This window comes from Vicia villosa, linkage group LG7 (genome assembly GCF_029867415.1).
Source record: "Vicia villosa cultivar HV-30 ecotype Madison, WI linkage group LG7, Vvil1.0, whole genome shotgun sequence".
NCBI lineage: Eukaryota > Viridiplantae > Streptophyta > Magnoliopsida > Fabales > Fabaceae > Vicia > Vicia villosa.
Genome location: NC_081186.1, coordinates 7,493,391 through 7,503,661, shown reverse-complemented (window position 1 = coordinate 7,503,661; position 10,271 = coordinate 7,493,391). Strand labels below are relative to the sequence as shown.

Genomic DNA, 10,271 nt, shown 5'->3' with positions numbered 1-10,271 from the left:
AAAATCACTTTCCAGGTTATGGACATTCCAGCACAATACAGTTGTTTGCTAGGTCGCCCATGGATTCATGAGGCTGGGGCAATTACTTCAACACTTCATCAGAAACTGAAGTTCATAAGAAATGACAAATTGGTAACCGTATGTGGAGAACGAGCTCTGATCGTCAGCAACCTGTCATCATTCTCCGACATAGAACCAAAAGAAGTTGTTGGAACTAAATTCCAAGCACTTTCCTTGGACAAAGGAAAGGAGAAAGCAGCGTCTATCTCTTCATACAAAGATGCAATCCAAGTTGTAAAGGATGGCACTACCAGTGGTTGGGGGCACATTAATATTCCTACCAACAACAAGAACAGAACAGGAATTGGATTCTTTCCGACATCATCAAAAGCTATCCCAGGGATTGAGGTAGTTCTCCCTATTCAAGAAACTTTCTGCAGTGGAGGTTTTCTTCAACCTGTTCAACAAACAGTCAATACCATCGGTACGGAAAACACCGATGAAGAGGAATGGTTATCCTATCTTAACAAAGCAGGATACATCTCCCTACCAGAGTCTGATTCACCTTGCTGTTATCCGACTAAAGGATCTGAAAGTAAGACTCAACCAAGCAGTGATGAAGTTACTGACAGCTTCACCACCAGAAGTCATGGTTCATCAGAAGAAGTTCCTCCTATCCCCGAAGAGACTTGGGATACATTAGGAGAACCAAGCGGAAAATTCGACTACATGGTGAAATACTCCGCTCCTGAAAGTTCAAGAATCTCTCTTGAAGATATTGTTCCAACTGGATGGAACATTGATTATGAGTACCTCTCTCAGCCAAAAGAGATGTATAACCCTTGCTATTCATCATCATCTACTGGTGAAATCATCATTGAGGATTATATCCCCAAGTCACCTTCCGAGGCTACGGATCTAGAGTTCACATATCTAGTCAATGCCATCTTGGGAGAAGAGCAAGACCAAAATACAGAAGAGGATGATCTCGAAAGTGTCTCCGACAACGAGTCTCTCCATTCAGAAGATTGGAAGTTTCCTCAAAAGAAAAACCGACATACTCCACTTGGAAATGGGTATGCTCACACCGCTCAGTCTGCTGAAGTAGAAGAAGATCGTCTGAGTGTTGCAAAGACAGTGGTTGGTAAATCAAGACCTACCACAGGCCAGCTTAAGCCTAAGGTTCCAGATTACTTAGTGCACAATGGGGTTCGCCACTACTGGACAGCTGTTGAAGTTTCAACTGTTGTTCGCACTCCTAAGTAGGAACTTTCACCGTTATTTTGTCCTCTCACCATAGCCCAGGGTGAAGAGATGTTTCATAGGGCTTTGCATTTTACTATTTCTTAGGAAAATGTCCCTCTTTGCTTCGCCCAAAGCAATAGAGTTTTGTTTTATAGGGTCTTTGTTTCAAGAAATGACTGTCCATAAATAAAAATGTCATTCTGTTCCTTCGTTTAGTTTTCCCTTTTCTTTTTTCGGAAATTGGTAATCCTAAAAAACACCCTTAAAAAACATCAAATATTCCATTAACTGCATACACCGAGTCTTCCCTCGTTGTCTAAATAAAACTTATCACACATATGCAGATTAATCATAAAATACCCCGTTGAAACGTGCGACCGTATGACTTCTCCAAGCTTTGAGTTTCCTGTATTCGAGGCAGAGGAAGAAGAAGACGAAGAAATATCAAAGGAAATTTCACGGTTACTTCAACAAAAGGAAGAGGCCATTCAGCCATACAATGAGCCTCTAGAGATCATTAACCTTGGTTCCGATGGAAACAGAAAAGAGGTTAAGATTGGAGCTTCGCTCAGTTCAGAGATCAGAGAGAGTTTGATACAGCTGCTCAAAGAATTCTCAGATGTCTTCGCTTGGTCTTATCAAGATATGCCAGGGTTGGATACCAGTATAGTGGAGCATCACTTGCCATTAAAAGCAGAATGCCCTCCGGTCAAGCAAAAATTAAGAAGAACTCATCCGGAGATGGCCATGAAAATCAAAGAGGAAGTTCAAAAGCAGATCAACGCAGGTTTCCTCGTCACTTCAGAATACCCTCAGTGGTTAGCTAACATTGTTCCCGTTCCTAAGAAAGACGGAAAAGTCCGCATGTGCGTCGACTACAGAGATTTGAACAAAGCTAGCCCTAAGGATGATTTTCCTTTACCACATATTGATATGTTGGTAGACAGTACAGCAAAATCCAAAGTTTTCTCATTCATGGACGGATTTTCAGGATACAACCAAATCAAAATGGCACCTGAAGACATGGAAAAAACAGCTTTCATCACCCCCTGGGGCACGTTCTGCTACCGTGTTATGCCTTTTGGACTAAAGAACGCAGGGGCAACTTATCAAAGGGCCATGACTACGCTTTTCCACGACATGATGCATAAGGAAGTGGAAGTCTATGTGGACGACATGATTGCCAAATCAGAAAATGAAGAAGATCACATACAGAATCTGACAAAGTTATTTCAACGCTTACGGAAGTTTCAGCTTCGCCTGAACCCCAACAAGTGCACCTTTGGTGTCTACTCAGGAAAACTCCTTGGTTTCATTGTCAGCAAACGAGGAATTGAAGTAGATCCAGACAAAGTCAAGGCAATTCAAGAAATGCCTTCGCCCAGAACCGAGAAACAAGTTAGAGGATTTCTTGGACGTCTGAATTACATCTCGAGATTCATATATCTCATGACTGCAACTTGCGCTCCTATTTTCAAACTTCTACGGAAAAATCAAAGTTGCGTCTGGACAGACGATTGTCAGAAAGCGTTCGACAGCATTAAGGAATATCTGCTCGAACCACCCATCTTGTCTCCTCCAGTGGAAGGAAGACCTTTGATAATGTACTTAACCGTCTTAGAAGACTCCATGGGTTGTGTCCTTGGACAGCAAGACGAGACAAAGAGAAAAGAGCATGCCATCTACTACCTGAGCAAGAAATTCACTGACTGTGAATCCCGCTACTCCATGCTCGAGAAGACGTGTTGTGCTTTGGCCTGGGCTGCCAAGCGTCTCCGCCAGTACATGATTCGACATACTACTTGTTTGATCTCTCATATGGATCCAATCAAGTACATCTTTGAGAAGCCTGCTTTAACCGGGAGAATTGCCCGTTGGCAGATGTTGTTATCAGAATATGACATTGAGTATCACGCACAGAAAGCCGTGAAAGGAAGCATTCTAGCTGAGCACCTGGCTCACCACCCACTCAATGGTCATGAATCAACCAGTTTCGACTTTCCGGACGAGGACGTCATGTACCTCAAGATGAAAGATTACGACGAGCCACTACCAGACGAAGGACCTGAGATAGGATCCCAGTGGGGCTTAATCTTTGACGGAGCTGTCAATGCTTATGGACGAGGAATTGGGGCAATCATTGTTACACCTCAGGGTACCCATATTCCATTTACTGCCAGATTAACTTTCAAATGCACAAACAATGAGGCCGAATATGAAGCTTGCATCATGGGTCTCGAAGAAGCCATGGATCTAAGAATCAAACACTTGGATGTATACGGAGATTCTGCTTTGGTCATCAATCAAATCAAAGGAGAATGGGAAACACGCCAACCAGGGCTAATTCCTTACAAAGACTACGCGAGAAGATTGTTACCATTCTTCGACAGGGTAGATTTTCATCACATTCCTCGTGAAGAAAACAATTTGGCTGATGCATTAGCCACACTCTCTTCCATGATTAGGATAAATCATTGGAATGACATTCCTCGGATCGATGTTATGCGCCTGGATAGGCCCGCTCATGTGTTCACAGTAGAAGCAATCATCGACGACAAACCGTGGTATCACGACATCAAGAACTTTCTTCAAAAGCAAGAGTACCCTCTTGGGGCATCAAAGAAAGATAGAAAGACTTTGAGAAAGTTAGCTTGTAGATTCTTCTTGAATGAAGATGTTCTGTACAAGAGAAACTTCGACATGGTTCTGCTCAGATGCGTTGACAGAAAAGAAGCAGAAATACTCATGAGAGAAATACATGAAGGTTCCTTTGGTACTCACACCAATGGACATACCATGACAAGGAAAATACTGAGAGCAGGATATTATTGGCTGACGATGGAGTCAGATTGCTACCAGTACGCAAAGAGGTGTCACAAATGCCAGATCTACGCCGATAGAATTCATGTGCCACCATCTCTTCTCAACATACTCTCTTCCCCTTGGCCTTTCTCCATGTGGGGAATCGACATGATTGGAATGATCGAACCAAAAGCGTCCAACGGACATCGCTTCATCTTGGTAGCCATAGACTATTTCACCAAATGGGTTGAAGCAGCTTCATATGCAAACGTTACAAGACAAGTTGTCGTCAGGTTTATCAAGAATCACATCATCTGTCGCTACGGCATTCCTAGCAAGATAATCACTGACAATGGGTCAAATTTGAATAACAAAATGATGAAGGAGCTTTGTGAAGAATTCAAGATCGAACATCACAACTCATCTCCTTACAGACCAAAGATGAATGGAGCTGTAGAAGCAGCTAACAAAAACATCAAGAAAATCATTCAGAAGATGGTCATCACTTACAAAGATTGGCATGAAATGCTCCCGTATGCTCTTCATGGTTACCGTACATCAGTACGTACTTCGACTGGAGCAACTCCTTTCTCCCTTGTATATGGCATGGAGGCAGTCCTACCTATAGAGGTTGAGATTCCATCAATGAGAGTTTTGATGGAGGCAAAATTAACAGAAGCCGAGTGGTGTCAAAGCAGATTCGATGAATTGAACTTAATCGAAGAAAAGCGCATGACAGCTTTATGCCACGGACAGCTATATCAACAAAGAATGAAGAAAGCTTTCGACAAAAAGGTTCGACCTCGCACAATCAAAGAAGGCGACCTTGTACTCAAAAAGATTCAATCTTTTCTCACAGATTCGAGAGGGAAATGGACTCCCAATTATGACGGCCCCTACGTGGTCAAGAGAGCTTTCTCAGGAGGAGCCTTAATACTCACGACTATGGATGGAGAAGAATTCACCCGTCCTGTGAACGTCGACGCAGTCAAGAAATACTTCGCCTAAATAAACAAAAGAACAGCTCGCTAAGTTGAAAACTCGCAAAGAGCGGCTTAGGCAAAAAAGAGCGTCTCGGTGAATCGAAAACCCGAAAGGGCGATTCAGGCAAAAGTTAGAGACATAAAAAAAAATATATAATCAATCCCGGTAGACTTAAAACCCGAAAGGGGTAGTTTACGCAAAAGTTAGGGATATATGGCAAGTAACTGTGTTCAGGACAAACTTGATCATTCAAAATCCATAGCGGAGTATTCATCAGCAGTAGGTCATCTTCTACGAAGCACGAATACAGCGCAACTCGGAGTGGAAGGGAAAGATAACGGTCGTCACGTTTCATCGTAGCCCTTTTCCCGAAAATTACCAATTTCCAACTTTGTAAATACTCCATGGAATCAAGCATTTGGCTGATTACCATTCCATATATAATAATTTGAGCCTTGTGCTTTTCCTTTGCAATCTAGTCTTATTCAGTTTCTTGGAATGCATTTTAAGTTTAAACAGTCAATTTCTTGAAACAAATGTTTTCATAAAATAAAAATGAATTTACTTGCAAAAATAAAGGTGAAATTTCTTTCTAAGGTTTACAAACAATAGGAAGAATGCAAACAGTTGCTCCGAGAACGGTTGAGACTCCGGGAACCAAGTTTTCCCCATGAGGTCGCTTTGCGAACATCTCCCGATGACGGATCTTTACTTCAATTCATATTACTCACTTCGGACAGCGGACAACTGATAACCAGATATTCCCAACAGAGTTCGAACTACAAGAAGAGGACATCTTCTGATCAACAAGAATTCAAGTCGTATCTTAGGATTTTCCATCCGCGACAATTCTATTCACATTCACTTTACATTTTATCATTGTCATAATATTCATGCATACATTACATCATAATTGCATAGCCGAATCAGGCTTTGATCCTGTGAATGCCTAAGTCATTGAGGCATGAACTCAAGTTTCCCCTGCAAGTTCCGGAGAAACTTTTTCCTTCGAAACAACAGTTCATACACAAGGATCTCACCAAGCAAGTCAACAGATGGTAGTCTCCCTCAAAGAGATAGTTTGTTCACTTTTGGAATTCCTCAGCCGAGAATCTCCTGCAGAGCGACATTCGACAGTCTTCTTCAGATAAGATAGTCTGCTTCACATTTTGGAATTCCCTACAGGTTTGGTATTTCCCCAGCAGGGTCAAGAGGTGCCACTTCTTGTCAAAGAAAAATTCAGAATCTCCCAGCAGATCGACAAATGATTCCCCAGCGGAGTCAGCGAATGATAGTCTTCGTCCAGAAGATAGTTCAGATTCCCCAACAAAGTCAGCAAATGGCAGTCTCTTTCAGCAGAAGACAGTTTGCTCACTTCTCTATCATAACAAAGTCAGCAAATGGCAGTCTCTTTCAGCAGAAGACAGTTTGCTCACTTTCTATCATAACAAAGTCAGCAAATGGCAGTCTCTTTCAGCAGAAGACAGTTTGCTCACTTTCTTTCATGACAGGGTCGACAAATGGCAGTCTCTCCCAGTAGAAGACAGTTTGCTCCCCTAGCAATTGGCAAATGGCAGTCTTTTCCCAAGAAAAGACAGTTTGTCTGTTAAATACTCAAGAGATCGACAAATGGCAGTTTCTTCGAACAGTTTGTCTGTTTCTGGGATGTTTAACTCCCCACAGAGTCGATGAATGGCAGTTTTCCTCTTAGGAAAACAGTTCGTTGATTCCCCAGGCATCAGTTGACGAATGGCAGTTTTCACCCCGAAAACAGTTCGTCCGCCTTCAAACAAAGTCATTAGCCCCTCAAAAGATCATGAGGCCATATGACATTCTTTCAAAGACGTCAAGTCAAAAGGGAAGATGTTGAAGTTTCTTTATAGCCGTCAAATGGCATCTTACTTCCAAGCGCTGGTAAGAAGTTTGACGAGGAAACAAACCTTTGAAGTTTCTTTTGAAGTTTCTCTACTACCATCAAATGGCGTCTCGTCTCCAAGTGCTGATGAGAAGTTTGATGAGGAAACAAACCTTTGGAAATTTTCTCTTTATCTGAGATATTGTCCAAACACAACTGAGACCAGTTTCGAGATTTGGACATCCGGAACGAGAGGAGGTTGTTTGCCTTTTGTCATACCCTAATTTTTGACCCCCCTGAGATGTCACGTCCTAGGCGTCAAATTCAAAAATGTTTCTTGATCGGTTTGGAAGCCGTGATAAAGATTTCATTCGTTCACTCATTCTTTGCAAAATAATTTCATGTCCATGGAGGTTTTTCAAATAAAGTGCGCCATTTCCAATTTATGGATTCAAGAGGATCGTTTGGAATTTATTTCGTGACTTTTGGCCTATGGATTCATCATAATGGAGAAAATTCGTTCATATGGATTATTTGAAAGTTGGTACAAGTTCAAGATCATTCATGGGAATTTCATCACATTTTGCAAGAAAAATATCTTTTTAGCACATTTGTTGAAAAGATTATTTCAAGTGATTATTCAAGATCATTTATTCAAGGCCATCGAATGTTGGATTCGAATTCAAAACATCTTTCAAGTTCATGATACAAGAATATATTTCAAGATTAAAAGCTTCATGATACTTGAAGGATTTCCCGTCATTTTCTACATCAAAGGGAATTGGATTTCTGAATTCAAAAAAATCATTCAAGAATGTTCAAACATCATGTTTGAATAACAATTTCATTCAAAGAATTTTAAAGGAAATTCAAACATTACAAGTGAAGTTCTTTTACATGAACCAAATTCTAAATTCCAAATGAATTACAAAGTGGACTATATTCAAAATTCAAGATACAACATTCAAAGTCCCATTTATTTCCAAGAATACAAGTTCATACAAATTCTATTGGAATTACAAGAACAAATGAAAAAAATAAAGTTTCAAGACTTTCTTGAATTCATTCTTGAAATCTTCAAGTATCCATTCTTGATGTCCAAGTCTCCTTCTTCATGTTTTCTACAAAAGTCCTCATGTGACATGGAAAAAAAAAAGAAACATAAAAGGGGTGAAATTAGCAAAAATTCAAATGTCAAAAAGTCAAAGAAAGTCAAAGAAAGTAAAAGAATTCAAAAAGTCAAAAAGTCAAAGAAAGTCAAAGAAAGATATCTTATGTCATAACTACTACACATTGAAGTTACTAACTTTATGACATAAGAGAAAGCACATGTCGTAGAACTTGCAAGAAGTTATAAAAGAATCTTTCCATCCCATGTGCATATTTCCATGTGCACAATTTGTGATACTTGGCCACCAAGAAAATTCAACAACTAAGAAAGCTTGGTAATGATTAGCCTAAAGGGAATATTCCTTTCTTGCCATGATCACAAACTTGGCTACAAAGTTACATAATACCTAACATATCCTAATTTTTGCCTATAAATATAAGGGCTCTCCATAGTATTTGTTACACCAAAGCAACTTAAATTCTTGCTTTCTCTCTTCTCTCTATTGCTCATATATTGTTCAATAGACCTCTTGGCAAGAAGAAATTCTCAAGCCAAGAGATTCTCTATTGGAGGTGAGCATTCTAGTTACAAAGTAAGGAAAAAGGAAAAGGTAGTTCTTCATACCTTTCTTGAAGATCTTCATCTTCAAGCTTCCAACAACTTGAAGTTCATCTTCAAGTCTCCCACAATCCAAAGAGGTGTTATGGCATCACCTTCATCAAAAGCCTACATCAAGAAGCAAAATTGTTAGAAGAATTGTTAGTGAAAATTCAAAATTGTTACAATTAACAATTCTGAAATTGTTAGTAACCAAGTTACCATTCAAGGTTGTTAACAACTAGCAGCAAGCAGAGGGTTCAAAAATTCTGCAACAACTGTTGCAATAACAACATCGCCGAAGGTCATTGATCACCTGCGTTCAAAACATTGATGTTGTAAGCGGTGGTTCAGCAGCAAACAACAATTTGCAAACGGTTCAGAATCGCGGCCATAGCAAGAACAATTCAAAATTCAGCAGCAACATCAATCAATTCAAAGCAATAACAACAATATATTCAGCAAGTTCAAAGCGCGGCAAGTACATCCAGCTTGATATAGAGTTTATGTCAGAAGCAGAAGGATTAAAGACTCACCTCAACAATAAACCGGCGAAAGCCTCCTCGCCGCAGGTAATTCGATTTCACCCTCATATCCCTGTTAATTTGCTGCTGTGAACACATAAGTTTTAGTATCCAAACATTATGAGATTAGAATTTTAAAACATGAATCGGAAGAGAAAAAGTACCGAGTGAGAGGAGTTGTTCTCGTTCACCGATTGAGTTGCTGTTGTGTTTGTTCCGAGAAAAAGAAACCGAGAGAGCAAGAGATAACAAGTGAGAACAAGCCGAGAGCAGAAGAACACGAGAGAGAGCATCACGAATTTGAGAAAAAAAGCTTCGCCGTTGATGTTGCCGTTCCGAGCGGAGGAGAGAAGCTAAGAGAGAGATTCACGTTGTCGTTCTTTTCTTCTTGCTACCAGAAGCGTTAAAACAAAAAAATGGAAGAAAGAGGCGTGGCCTCTTTGTGTTTTAGGGTTTTTTACTAACCCATTCCTTGTGTTACCAGAGTTGGGCGGATCCGGATCATTCTGACCCGACTCGGTCCGGCCCAACCTTTCTTTTTATTTTTTATGCAGCTTTCAGCAATTGGGCCATGCACCCTCCATCCGAGTTTCACACTCCCTCAAGCCCAATTGTTAAGTTTTTAACTAATTTTCTTTTAGTTTTCTTTTGAAAATAGACTTAATATTTTAATTAAATATAGGATATAGTTTAATTTTTCTAATCCTTATTGAAAACACACAAATATTTTAGATGCATATTTGATTTTATGTTTTTCTAATTATTTTATTTTCTCATGAAAAATCACAAAAAATATCTCTTCTTAGATTAATTTCTTTTGAACTTGATATTTTTTATATTATTGTTGTATAATTAATCATTTAAAATTTTATTTGATTACTGTTGTACATTACTGGAATTTTCTCACTTTATCCAAGACTTAGAGATTATTTCTCCGTTGTCTTTTGGGTTTGTCTGTTTTGTTTGGTCTTCCATTTGCTGTAGAAGTCCATAAACAATTGCTGGAAAATCATTGAATGCTGTAAGCCGTGAGCTTATCCGATGTTTCTTTTCTGCTGGTGAGAATGCTTAACATCTGTTGAGATTCTAATTTATTCCAAGCATATCACTTGAGGATCAAGGTAATACCTCAAACTCAAAAATCCAATTTCTC

The 10,271-nt window shown here is 39.8% G+C and overlaps 1 long non-coding RNA gene across 2 annotated transcripts; it reads right to left on the bottom strand.

Annotated features, from left to right (window-relative positions):
• Positions 1-7,842: 7,842 nt before the first annotated feature.
• Positions 7,843-9,517, bottom strand: LOC131616933 (uncharacterized). Of its 2 annotated transcripts, none has more exons than XR_009288340.1 (5): positions 9,283-9,517; positions 9,131-9,205; positions 8,817-8,910; positions 8,622-8,723; positions 7,843-8,007 (listed from the first exon to the last, which is right to left on the bottom strand). It is a non-coding gene; the product is annotated as an uncharacterized LOC131616933 (long non-coding RNA). The 2 variants fall into 2 exon arrangements; XR_009288339.1 differs by having other exon boundaries at positions 9,131-9,202.
• Positions 9,518-10,271: the final 754 nt, after the last annotated feature.